This window comes from Pristiophorus japonicus, chromosome 7 (assembly GCF_044704955.1).
Source record: "Pristiophorus japonicus isolate sPriJap1 chromosome 7, sPriJap1.hap1, whole genome shotgun sequence".
In the NCBI taxonomy this organism is placed as follows: Eukaryota; Metazoa; Chordata; class Chondrichthyes; family Pristiophoridae; genus Pristiophorus; species Pristiophorus japonicus.
In genome coordinates this window covers 40,779,465-40,793,057 of record NC_091983.1, presented here as the reverse complement: position 1 = coordinate 40,793,057, position 13,593 = coordinate 40,779,465, and the positions used below count along the sequence as shown (strand labels likewise).

The following is a 13,593-nucleotide window of genomic DNA, read 5'->3' as shown; positions in this document are numbered from 1 at the left end:
AATCTGGGGGAGAAGATTTGGAACTCAACGGCTGGTGTGGGAAGGTCAGGAACTGTTGGGCCTGGATCACGTTTTTCCACTCCCAACCAATGTTCTGCCGAAACTTCTTGTGGGTGGCTGCACGGCCCAATCTCCCATTTGAAAATCTGGTCCCGAGCTGCGTGGGACCTCCGGACAGCTAGGCAGCTTAGCGGGAAGATTGCCCCCACCCCCTTTACACTTGCACCACATTCTCCTTCTTCTCTTTCCTCCCACCATCTCTCCCGCACACCCCCCCCCACCCCGCTCCCCACAGACTGAAGCAGTTCAAGAAGGCAGCTCAATATTTTCAAGGGCAACTAGGGATGGGCAATAAAAAACTTAATTCTAAAAAATGAGAGCGTATTCTGTGTTGGTCCTACCAACATGCATGACATTACATTTAAGTGTTATTTGCTGGACTTGACCATTCCAATATTCTCCTGGCCAGCCTCCCATCTTCCACCCTCCATGCACTTGAGCTCACCCAAAACTCTGCTCCACGTATCCTAACACACTGCAATTCCCATTCACCCATCACTCCTATGCTCATTGATCTACATTGGCTCATAGTCCACAAACACCTTGATTTTAAAGTTTTCGTCCTAATGATGAAATCCCTCCATGGCATCACCCCCTTCCTATCTGAACTCGGCAGTGTGAGTGTGGTGAGTGCTCCTAACCCGGGAGGGTGAGCACTGTCTGTTCTATGAAAGCAGTAGTTTTAGCACTGAGCACTCTGGCGCCTGTCTGTGATAATGACTGGATCAAATTGCACATTGCAGAGATCTTGATTACTCTCCAGCAGGCAGGATCAAATTACATATTCCAGACAAACTGTTGGGTATGTCTTGTCCTCCAAGGGGGCCAATCAAAAATCTGGTGCTGCAAATCGACACAACCCAAATTGTGTGGGACAGGCTGGATGGACCAGAGGGCCATTTCCTGCCCATCATTGTTCGTATGTTCATAGGACATTCCATTCAGGTGTGGGCTCTTTCTGTTTATGCTGAAGAAAGAGTGTCCATTGACCCTGAAATCTGCCTTACTTGTATCTATTAAAGTGATCCAGTCCAATAAAAGGTATCGGATGTACTTGGAGACAGGATTCTATTAGCAACTGCACTCCTGGAATTGCACTTTGTCGTGCAGCTGTTGTGAGGTTGGTGCTTGAATTGCCACATGCTGTGGACCTTCTCAGCTGTTCTTGACACCCAGCTTCGACTTGAAGGCTCATTGGTCCACCTCATTCCACAGCAGTGCAGCTCTTCAAGCACCTCCAGTCACAGTAGCCTCTGATTTACGTTTAAATTGAATTCTAAAGAAAATCCAAAAGTCTCTCTAACTTTAAAATTTCACATTTGCATGTGATTACTGAGCTATAGCTTTACCTTTTTATGAATTGAATAATGTTTAATTCTGGACATTATATATAGAATAGAAGGGTGAATTACAAAGCTGTCATCTGATACGGGGTTTTTGATGACTGTCATGTACTGCTCACACTTCTCTTCCATAGTTTACAAGATCAGCTGAATCCATTATTAGCCTGTTGTAACCTTGTACTTTACTCCGCACTGTCTGTTTTTATATTTCATACTTGTAATGTCTGTAATGTTTGTAGCGCCATACTGTGGATGTGGACGTATTGTGTACTGCAAGTGCATAGTTAATCATTAAACAGAACTAGGCAGTTTTCCGGAGACTTCCAAGAGAGCTGCCTCCATGTTAGGAGCTGTGTGTGCTTGTGCTCTGTAAATATATCACAGTTGGCGACTGAGATGGGAATTTTCGGATGATTTAAAGCTAAAATTTTGTTGGTGAAGGATTCAGCCCGCCAACACAGAGACTTTGGAAGTTTCTGTCTTTGGAAAAAAGCTACAAAATCCGAGGTAAAATACAACACATGGTGTGAACAGCTAGAGATTAAAATGGCAGGTTTATTGGGACATTTGGGTGAATATAGACACGACCGAGAACGTTTTAAAGCATATGTGGATCGGCTAGAAATGTACTTCACTGCAAATAACACAATTGAAGTTCCAGACAATGCAGTCCAGAACCAGGCTGTGTTGGAACGTAAGAGAGCGATCTTCTTATCGGAGGCAGGTCCGGCATTATACAAAACCCTTGTAAATCTGCTTGTGCCTGACCAGCCAAAGGACACAACGCTTAAAGAGATTTTAACAAAGCTGGAGCAGCACTATAAACCCATACCATTAGAAATTGCTGAAAGCTAACGTTTCGGGATTCGGAATCAAAAGGCTGATGAAAGTATCGGTGATTACATCATAGCATTAAAAAAGCTATCGATGCATTGTAATTTTGGAAACTTTCAAAACCGAGCATTATGGGATCGTTTTGTTTGTGGGGTGAAAAATGATGCGATCAGAAGGAAGTTATTGACGATGGATGCCTTGACTTTTGAGATTGCTTGTCAGACAGTGAGGTCGATGAGCATGGCCGAACAATATTCCCGAGAATTAAATAATGATTACATTTGTCAGTCAACCGAGGTAAATCACCTGCAGGTTCAAGGTAAAAGACGGGCATGGCCGAAAGTCTCAGAAACTGGAAATTCTACCAGAGCGTCGAAGTCATGCTTTAGGTGCCTGGGACAACACATTGCTCAAAGTTGTCCATACGTGAAGGCAGAATGTTTCTTCTGCAGAAAGACTGGGCATCTGGCGAAGGCATGCTGACTGAAGGGTAAACCAGTTTTTAAAGCTATGAGTAGAAATCCCAAGAGACTTCATAGCATGGAAGAACAACAACAGGACGAGGAGATGTTAGAGTTGCACGTCATCAGGAGCACGAGGTTAACGGACGCAATTCGGAAAGCATCAAAATCCACATAGATGTTGCGGGATTGAAGATACCAATGGAAATTGACACGGGTGCATCCGTGAGTGTAGTACCGGAGTAACTGTACCGCGACAAATTGCGTGATTTCCAATGGGAGAAATCCAAGATAGAGCTGCGAGGCTACTCGGGAGAGAAAATTCCCATACCGGTGAAATATAAAGATCAATTTCAGAACTTGCCTCTAATAGTAGTGAAAGGAGACAAGTCTGCCTTACTAGGAAGAAATTGGTTGAGCTCACTGAAGCTGGATTGGAGTAAGATTTTCTGTGTGGAAGCGAGATTTTCATCAACGGATGAGGTTATCAAGAAGTATCCGAAGGTGTTCTGCGAAACGGGCAGCCCGATCCAAGGCTTCAAAGCGAGTGTCAGGGTACAGGAGGACGCTAGATCGGTTTACTACAAGCCATGTGCCGTACCATATGCACGCAAGGAGAAAGTTGAGCAAGAACTCAAAAGACTAGAGACTGAGAACATTATTTGTAAGATAGATCGATGTAATTGGGCTACACCCATTGTTGTTGTACCTACGTCCGATGGTAAGGTAAGATTGTGTGGTGATTATAAAGTAACCGTAAACCAGGTTCTAGAGGATAATGTCCCCAATACATTGCCGAATACAGAAGATATGTTCACAACACTGACAGGTGGTCAGATCTTCTCAAAACTGGATCTTACGAATGCCTACTTACAGCTTGAACTAGATGAGGAGCCCAAGTCATGTTTGACTATAAATACTCATCTAGGCCTATATCAATTTAATAGGCTACTGTTTGGAGTGTCTTCCGCCCCTGCCATATTCCATGGGGTGATGAACCAGATTTTGCAAGGTATTGAAGGGGTAGTATGTTATTTGGATGACATACTAATTTCAGCACTAAAGAGGCAAATTCATATTAACATTTTGAATGAAGTCCGCAAATGGCTAGAGAAGTACAAAGTACGAGTATCTGCTCGTAAGTGTGAGTTGTTTAAAAACTTAGTGGAGTACTTAGGGTACAGAGTAGACAAAGATGGTTTACATCCAATCATGGAAAAATTGGATACAATTAGAAATGCACCCACTCCCAGAAATGTCACTGAACTTTATTCATTCTTGGGTCTTTTGAACTATTATGGGAAGTTCCTACCAAATTTGGCTACAGTATTACATCCACTGAATGAACTTTTGAAAAAACAAGCCCATTGGAAGTGGTCAAAAGAATGCGATACAGCATTCAAGGAGTGTAAAAGCAAATTGATAGAGAGCACCGTGTTAGTTCACTATGACATATCTAAAGAGATTAAGCTAGCATGTGATGCCTCTCCATATAGAGTTGGGGCAGTAATCTCTCATGTATTAAGTAGTGGGGAGGAGAGACCAATTGCTTTTGCTTCACGCACTCTCAGTGCCAGTGAGAGTAATTATGCGCAAATTGAAAGGGAAGCTTTGGCATTAATTTTTGGGGTCAAGAAGTTTCACAAATACATGTATGGTCGTAAGTTTACCATCGTTACGGACCATAAGCCCCTAACAGCAATCCTCCATCCAAAGTCCCCAGTTCCAACCTTAGCTGCAGGCGGAATGCAGAGATGGGCTTTGATTTTGTCAGCATATGCACATGATATTGAATACAGACAATCAGCTGATCACAGTAATGCTGATGCAATGTCTAGATTGCCTTCCCCATTACAAGTTACACCCGATAGGGAAGAAGTGTTTTATTTTTCATATATTGATGAACTGCCAGTCACAGCTGAAGAGATTGGTAGAGCAACCAAACGTGACCCAGTGATGTCAAAGGTGTATGAGTATATTGCAAATGGATGGCCAAACCAGGTAACAGACAAAGATACACATCCATTCTTCATTCGTAGGAATGAATTATCAGTTGATAAAGATTGTATCATGTGGGGTGCAAGAGTGGTTATACCAAATAAATTCAGGTCCAAATTATTAGGAGATCTCCATGATCAGCACCTGGGAATGTGCTTGACCAAGAGTTTTGCACGCAGTTATTTATGGTGGCCAGGTCTTAATAAAGATATAGAGTACATCGTGAGGCAGTGTATGACATGTCAATCGGTAAGCAAGCAACCACCACCAGTACCATTACAGCCATGGAAATGACCTCCCAGGCTGTGGCAAAGGCTACATATTGATTTTGCTGAATTAGAAGGACAACAATTGTTCATTGTGATTGATAGCCATTCGAAGTGGGTTGAGGTGTTTCCAATGTGGAAAATAACAACAAGTAAAACATTGGACATTTTGCAAAAATTATTTTTTGCATTTGGCCTCCCTGAAGAAATTGTTTCAGATAATGGACCACAATTTCGTTCAGAAGAATTTGCACAATTCACGAGCAAAATGGTGTGAAACATACCAAGGTTCCACCATACCATCCTGCTTTGAATAGTGCAGCAGAGCGCACTGTACAAATTGTAAAACGTGCCCTCATAAAACAAATGTTAGATCCTAATCCAAGGAAACGACAGTTGTCATTGGATCACAAATTGGCTAATTTTTTGATTACATATCGAAATACTCCTCATACAACTACTGGTAGAACACCAGCAGAGTTGTTTCTCAAACGACAGCCACGAACCAGATTCTCGTTGTTAAAGCCAAATTTGGCACAGTCCGTAGAAGAGACACAATTAAGATGGAAAGAGAATCATGATAAAGGTAGAGTAAAAGAGAGAAGTGTGAAATTAAACCAGAAGGTGAGAGTGAAGAACCATCACCATAAATGGTTAAAGTGGTTACCAGGAAGAGTGGTGAAGCTATGTGGTCCTCGCACATATTTGGTAAAGATGTTTGATAATGGACAGATTAGGTTTGTTCATATTGATCATATTTTACCTGCAGACATGGAAGGAGTTGAAGGTGGGAATGATTCAATTATTTCTGACTCATCAGATAGTTTTGATACACCAGTAGCAAATCCTAAATTCAATGTACTGGAAACAAATCCAGTAGAGAATCAGAATGAAAGTCTGAGTCCGAGTCAGGAAAACAAAGAGCCTGAAGTTAGAGTGAGTTCAAATGAAAATCAGGGAAATTCCGTGGAGCAAAACGTTCCTCAGGATGAGCCTCGAATGAGTTTAGAATCGACACCAGGTTTGGAAGGTTCTGTTCAAGAGCGAAGGTATCCTTTTCGAAACAGAAAACAAATGGTAAAGTTAAATTTGTAAATATGGAAGAAAAATAAGTTTATATCCTGTGTTATGTATAAACATGAAAGTTATGTATGATGGTTGTTATGGTGGCTTCTTCATTAAGGAGGGAGAAGTGTAATGTCTGTAAGCTTGTAATATAATGTTTGTAGCTCCACACTGTTGATGTGGACGTGTTGTGTACTGCAAGTGCATAGTTAATCATTAAACAGAACTAGGCAGTTTTCTGGAGACTTCCGAGAGAGCTGCCTCCATGTTAGGAGCTGTGTATGCTGTGCTCTATGAATATATCGCAATACTGTATACAAGACTGTTGAAATAAATGAAGTGCAATTTTTGCAAGTGTCACTGTACTCTCTGTTAGTTCTAGGATTTGTGAGGTGAACAAACAGCTGAGTTAATGCACAGCTGGAATCACAAACAGCTACGTAACTTAGGATCTCACCGCTCCTGTTGTGGATGATGGGAAGGGTTGAGGCCCAAAAACGTTCTGTTGGATTTTCTTTGGGACGTACAGGGATGAAGATATTGGGCTACAGCACTCTCGCCCTATGGCACGTAAATGGGCAGGGTTTGCTGCAACACCATATTTCCCTCACTTACCACCATGTAGCCCCCGGTGGTACAGAATGCTTCAGGGGAAGAGAAATTTGAGGCATGTTTTTGGCAGACCAGAGGCACTCCATACCCAAAGGCCATTAGTGAGTTTTTTGTTAGTGGATGGTTTAAATTTTTTGTAAAGTTTTTGAAGTTTCAGTAGTTTTTCAAACCCTTCTTTAAGTTTCTTTAAAATTTCTGAATGTATCTATAAGAGTTTCTAAATTATTTTAACGGCCGGATTTTCAGCAGATTTGCGACCGGGTTTTCGCCGCGATTTGAACCTCTGCGGCGAAAACCCGGTTGCAAAACCTGGGCGGGATCCTCGGGTACCTGTTTGCGGCGGCGCTTTCATGTACCGCCGGGGAGAGGTGCGCCGATGTGTAACGACTTGGATTGCATTTGCATCCGAGTTTCGGCACTTTCCCGACCCGTGCGCCGTGCCCAGCATAGCCACAGATAAAACCTGTCAGTGCAGCCCTGCCAGCAGCGGTAAGTATGAAAACCTGCAAAAAAGGTAAGTTAAAGTTTTTATTTTTTAATTTTTTGGCAGAGATTAATAGTTTTTGGAATGTTTTTTGGAATTTATTTTTTCATTTTTCCCCCCTCCCAAAGCCTCTCTCGCAGCGCTTCCGGCCCCAGACTAAAGTTGCCGAAACTCGCGGTTTGTGCCGCGAATGCTTGTGCAACGTCTCCCTTACAAATATATCCCTGGCGCAGACGTAAAGGCTGAAAGTTCGGGCTAAAAATGGTAGCGCGGCGCAAATGGTTAGTTTCGCGTATCGCTACCATTTTCGCCGAAAAACCCCTGAGAGCCGCAAATCTGGCCCAATGTCTTTTAAAAGTATTGTTACCATATTTCTAAGCCTTAAGGTTGTGGACTAGGTCTCAGGAGGAAAAGAAGAAGTTGGTTCAGGAAGCCCACTGCAGCGTTATCAAGTTGGACAGGCACCATTGAAACCTTGAGCCTCTACCCACTGTTAAACATGCTTCCCCATATCTAGCTGGGCTATTTTACAGTGACCTTGGCAATGCTTCAAAAAGCTGTTCCTCATGAAGCAATAATTGAGTTGCAACAGCTGCAGAGACAGGTCATAAGGGAGACCTTCAGATAACTAAGATGCGAAGCCACTGCCAAATGAGTCCTGCCATCACGGTCTCTCTTTGGCAACAAATTCAATGCAGTCACTGGTTGACATTAGAAACATAGAAACATAGAAAATAGGTGCAGGAGTAGGCCATTCGGCCCTTCAAGCTTGCACCACCATTCAATAAGATCATGGCTGATCATTCACCTCAGGAGCCCTTTCCTGCTTTCTCTCCATACCCCTTGATCCCTTTAGCCATAAGGGCCATATCTAACTCCCTCTTGAATATATCTAATGAACTGGCATCAACAACTATTTGCGGTAGGGAATTCCACAGGTTAACAACGCTCTGAGTGAAGAAGTTTCTCCTCATCTCAGTCCTAAATGGCTTACCCTTTATCCTTAGACTATGTCCCCTGGTTCTGGACTTCCCCAACATTGGGAACATTCTTCCTGCATCAAACTTGTCCAGTCCCGTCAGAATTTGATATGCTTCTATGAGATCCTCTCTCCTCTACCACTTTCCCATTCTGCTTCTCCTTTGCAGAGGAAGCCCCCTCCGCAGTGACTAAAACATCTCACTGACAAAAATCTGAGAACCTTCCCACTGCTCAAGGCCTGCATGGTTCCTCATCTCATCTCAGGAATCAATCTAGTGGACCTTTGTTGCACTGCCTCTAAAGCATGTATATTCGTCCTCAGATAAGAACATAAGAATTAAGAGCAGAAGTAGGCTATTCGGCCCCTCGAGACTGCTCCGTCATTCAATAAGATCATGGCCATCTTCTACCTCAACTACACTTTCCTGCACTGCCTCCATACCCCTTGATTCCCTTAATATTCAAAAATCTTTCAATCCCCGTCTTGAATATACTCAAAGACTGAGCCTCCACAGCCCTCTGGGGTAGAAAATTCCAGAGATTCACCATCTGAGTGAAGACATTTCTCCTCATCTCAGTTCTAAATGACCAACCCCTTATTCTGAGACTTTGACTCTTGGTTCTAGACTCCCCAGCCGGACGAAACATCCTCCCTGTATTTACCCTGTCAAGCCCTGTAAGAATTTTGTATGTTTCAATGAGATCACCTCTCATTCGTCTAAACTCTAGAGAATATTGGCCTAGTCTACTCAATCTTTCCTCATAGGATAATCCCCTATCCCAGGAATTAGTCTGGTCAACCTTCATTGCACTCCCTCAATGGCAAGTATATCCTGCCTTAGGTAAGGAAGCCAAAACTGTACACAATACTCCAGGTGTGGCCCCAATATAATTGCAATAAGATGTCTTTACTTTTATACTCAAATCCTCTTGCAATAAAGGCCAACATACCATTTGCTTTCTTAATTGCTTGCTGTACCTGTATGTTAACTTTCAGTGATTCGTATACAAGGACACCCAGGTCCTTCTCAACACCAATATTTCTCAATCTCTAAATAAGAATATAAGAACATAAGAATTAGAAGCAGGAGTAGGCCATTCGGCCCCTTGAGCCTGCTCCACCATTCAATAAGATCATGGCTGATCTACCTCAACTCCACTTTCCTGCACTGTCCTCATACCCCTTGATTCCCTTAATATTCAAAAATCTATCGATAAATGTAAAATATACTCTGCTTTTCTATTTTTCCTACCAAGGTGGATAACTTCACATTTCTCCACATTATATTCCATTTGCCATGTTCTTGCCCATTCACTTAGCCTGTCTATATCCCCTTGAAGCCTCTTTGCATCCTCCTCACAACTTACATTCTCACCTAGCTTTGTATCAGCAAACTTGAATATATTACATTTGGTCCCCTCATCCAAATCATTGATATAGATTGTGAATAGCTGGGGCCCAAGCACCGATCCTTGCAGCACCCCATTCGTTACACCCTGCCAACCCGAAAATGACCTGTTTATTCCTACTCTCTGTTTTTTGTCCATTAACCAATCCTCAATACTAGTTGTTAGTATATTACCCCCAATCCCATAAGTCCTAATTTTGTTTAATAACCTCTTGTGTGGCACCTTATCGAATGCCTTCTGAAAATCCAAATACACCACATCCACTGGTTCCCCTTTATCTGTTCTAGTTATAGCCTCAAAAAACTCTTAACAGATTTGTCAAACATGATTTCCCTTTCATAAATCCGTGTTGACTCTGCCCAATCCTATTATTTTCTAAGTGCCCTATTACCATGTCCTTAATAATAGATTCTAGCATGTCAGGCTAACTGGTCTGTAGCTCCCCATTTTCTCTCTTCCTCCTTTCTTAAATAGCGGGGTTACATTAGCTACCTTCCAATCTGCGGGATCTGTTCTAGAATCTTTGGAATTTTGGAAGATGACAACCAATGCATCCACTATCTCTATAGCCACCTCTTTCAAAACCCTAGGGTGTAGGCCGTCAGGTCCAGGGGATTTAAGGGGATTCAAGATTGTGCACAGTAATCCAGGTGTGGTCTCAACAAAGCCCTATACACTTGTAGCAAGACTTCCTTACTCTTGTATTCCAGCCCCCTTGCAATAAAGGCAAACATGCCATTTGCCTTTCTAATTGCTTGCTATAACTGCATGCTAGCTCTCATTGTTTCCTGTACGAGGACACCTATATCTCTCTGAACACCAACATTTAACGGTTTCTCAGCATTGACAAAATATTCTGTTTTTCTATTCTTCCTACTAAATTTCCCCACATTCTACTCCATCTGCCCACTCACTTAATTGTCTATATCCTTTTGCAGGCTCTTTGTGTCCTCCTCACTGCTTACTTCCCCACCTATCTTTTATCATCAGCAAACTTGGATACATTACATTTGGTACCTTCATCTAAGTCATTAATATAAATTGTAAATATCAGAGGCCCCTGCACTGATCCTTGTGGCACCCCATTAGTTACAGCCTGCCAACCTGAAAATGATCTGTTTATCCCTACTCTCTGTTTTCTGTCCATTAACCAATCCTCTATCTATGCTAATGTATTACTCCCAACCCCATGACCCTTATCTTGTGTAGCAACCTTTTATGTGGCATCTTATTGAATGCCTTTTGGAAATCCAAATATATTAGATCTACTGCTTCCCCTTTATCCACCCTGCTAGTTACATCCTCAAAAAACTCTAATAAATTTGTTAAACACGATTTCTCTTTCATAAAACCATATTGACTCTGCCCAATCATATAATTACATTTTGTTAAATCCCCTGATACCACTTCCTTAAGTGATTGGTAATTTGTAGCAGGAGTCTTGGTGCTTGAGGTGGTGCTTCCTTGTCTTTAGCTGTGGGATGTTTCTCTTTCAAGAAAAAAGTCGCGTGTGAAGGCTGGAATGCCAACAAGTTTCAGAAAGTAATCCTTAATGAGGTGAAGTGGCACTCACTGTCAAGGCCACCATCTCGTCAGGCCTGGATGCAATATAATGTGGATAAATGTGAGGTTATCCACTTTGGTGGTAAAAACAGAGAGACAGACTATTATCTGAATGGTGACAGATTAGGAAACAGGGAGGTGCAACGAGACCTGGGTGTCATGGTACATCAGTCATTGAAGGTTGGCATGCAGGTACAGCAGGCGGTTAAGAAAGCAAATGGCATGTTGGCCTTCATAGCGAGGGGATTTGAGTACAGGGGCAGGGAGGTGTTACTACAGTTGTACAGGGCCTTGGTGAGGCCACACCTGGAGTATTGTGTACAGTTTTGGTCTCCTAACTTGAGGAAGGATATTCTTGCTATTGAGGGAGTGCAGCGAAGGTTCACCAGTCTGATTCCCGAGATGGCGGGACTGACATATCAAGAAAGACTGGATCAACTGGGCTTGTATTCACTGGAGTTCAAAAGAATGAGAGGGGATCTCATAGAAACTTTTAAAATTCTGATGGGTTTAGACAGGTTAGATGCAGGAAGAATGTTCCCAATGTTGGGGAAGTCCAGAACCAGGGACACAGTCTAAGGATAAGGGGTAAGCCATTTAGGACCGAGATGAGGAGAAACTTCTTCATCCAGAGAGTGGTGAACCTGTGGAATTCTCTGCCACAGAAAGTTGTTGAGGCCAATTAACTAAATATATTCAAAAAGGAGTTAGATGTAGTCCTTACTACTAGGGGGATCAAGGGGTATGGCGAGAAAGCAGGAATGGGATACTGAAGTTGCATGTTCAGCCATGAACTCATTGAATGGCGGTGCAGGCTCGAAGGGCCGAATGACCTACTCCTGCACCTATTTTCTATGTTTCTATGGATCATACCCTTCAAAGCTTCCTTTCCAGAGGACCTGAATGCTCGATCTTCCTTTGCTGGAATTTACTTCAACTGTTTAGTCTTAAAACTTGTGGGCTTGGTGCCCCAAAGATGCATTAGCCTTCGACATATCATTGAGCTACATGGTTACAGACACAAAATGGTTGCCTTGACCCTTTCAGCTGCTGTAGCAGCCTGAAATATCCTCCTTTCCAGAGGCGAGATGTCTACAGCAGGTGTTAATAATGCCTGGAGCCCACCTTAAAGACATAATGATGGTGCACTGAAGAAAATTGGGTGGGTTCATCTCGGTACAATACAGATGGATTCAAGAACAATTCTAGCGCACTTCTGCTGATAAATTCACTGCTGAGAAAAAATGTCGACCTTGATCCTGAGGATCATAGATGATGTAGCTGTAACCAAGCTATTTGTCTTGGAAGGTGAGCATAGAGTTAGAGGCCGGATGTCAAAATCTCAATTCAAACTAGAATTTGTTTTCAGCGTGGTGGGTTATGCATCCCCCAGCAAAAGACATTGATGCTCTCTTGATTTCTTCTTTCAAAAGGAAGCGGGATGGTTTCTATTTGAAGGTTATAAGGATAATAATAGTCTATGGTGCGTTCAGCTGTGTTGCTGGTGTATGAGCCGAATGTGTGGATAGTCCCAGCTTTGTTTAAATAGTGGGGATATGGGGATGGTTGGATAAATATTCTTGAGCTTTGCATGAACACCTTTGGTGATCAGAAATAATTTTGCAGAACGTTTCCTCAGGAAATGAAATCATTTTGGTAGATCCCATGGTAGGACAATGCATTGGAAGGAGCATGAATAAACTCATCCTTATTTTTGTATATATTTACCCCAATGTACTTATGAAAAGCTAGTTTTTTTGGCCACCTGCAAGTTCCTCATCTATACCTCGTTTTTCACACTACGTACAATGTATTATTCTGTTGCCATAATGGAACCATGTGCAACTTAGCCTGTCCCTTTAAAAGCACAATGACTCATTTTAAATAGGCAGATCCTTGGGTCAATTACAGGTTAATTGTTGTTGGTGAGGGAAGTTTTCAGACATGTAAATTTCAGGCTCCAGATCAGAAGACAACAGCATGAAATGACTGCTTGGCTTTCTCTTTTAAAAAAAATACTTCTGACACATTCAAGTGTGACATCTTAAATCGGACTTATAAACTACAATGGGCAACCGCTAAGCATGAGACTTATTTATATATTATTGGAATTGCACATATTTACTGATATAAAATTGAATATATTTAATATATAAAACATGTGGCAAACAATGGAAATAATTTATTCCATCTCTATGTTCTTGGGCCTTTGGGGCTTATATGTGCACTTTTGATATGAGGTGGATGCACACCCCAATTGAACGTTGTTGGAACCACAAATACAACTGGAATTCAATCCTGGGTACTCGTGTTCTGTATGTGCTTTGACTGTTACTATAAAGTTTTTAGTTAATTGCTGTGCCTAGAAACACAGGGTGCAGTGCGCCAGTACTCTATGGTTTTGGCCATATTTACAGTCCTTGAGGTAAATGAACATGTTACATCCCTTGTCACTGTGCATCAGAAACTGAAGGGGATTGAAATCTGGGGGGAGCAATTTACTCAGCATTGGTAGG

At 42.2% G+C, this 13,593-nt stretch overlaps 1 protein-coding gene across 2 annotated transcripts in view; it reads left to right on the top strand.

Annotated features, from left to right (window-relative positions):
- The window catches only part of myom2b (myomesin 2b), a 194,373-nt gene that overhangs the window by 15,663 nt on the left and 165,117 nt on the right, over window positions 1-13,593 (top strand). The gene's annotated exons all lie outside the window — the stretch shown is intronic.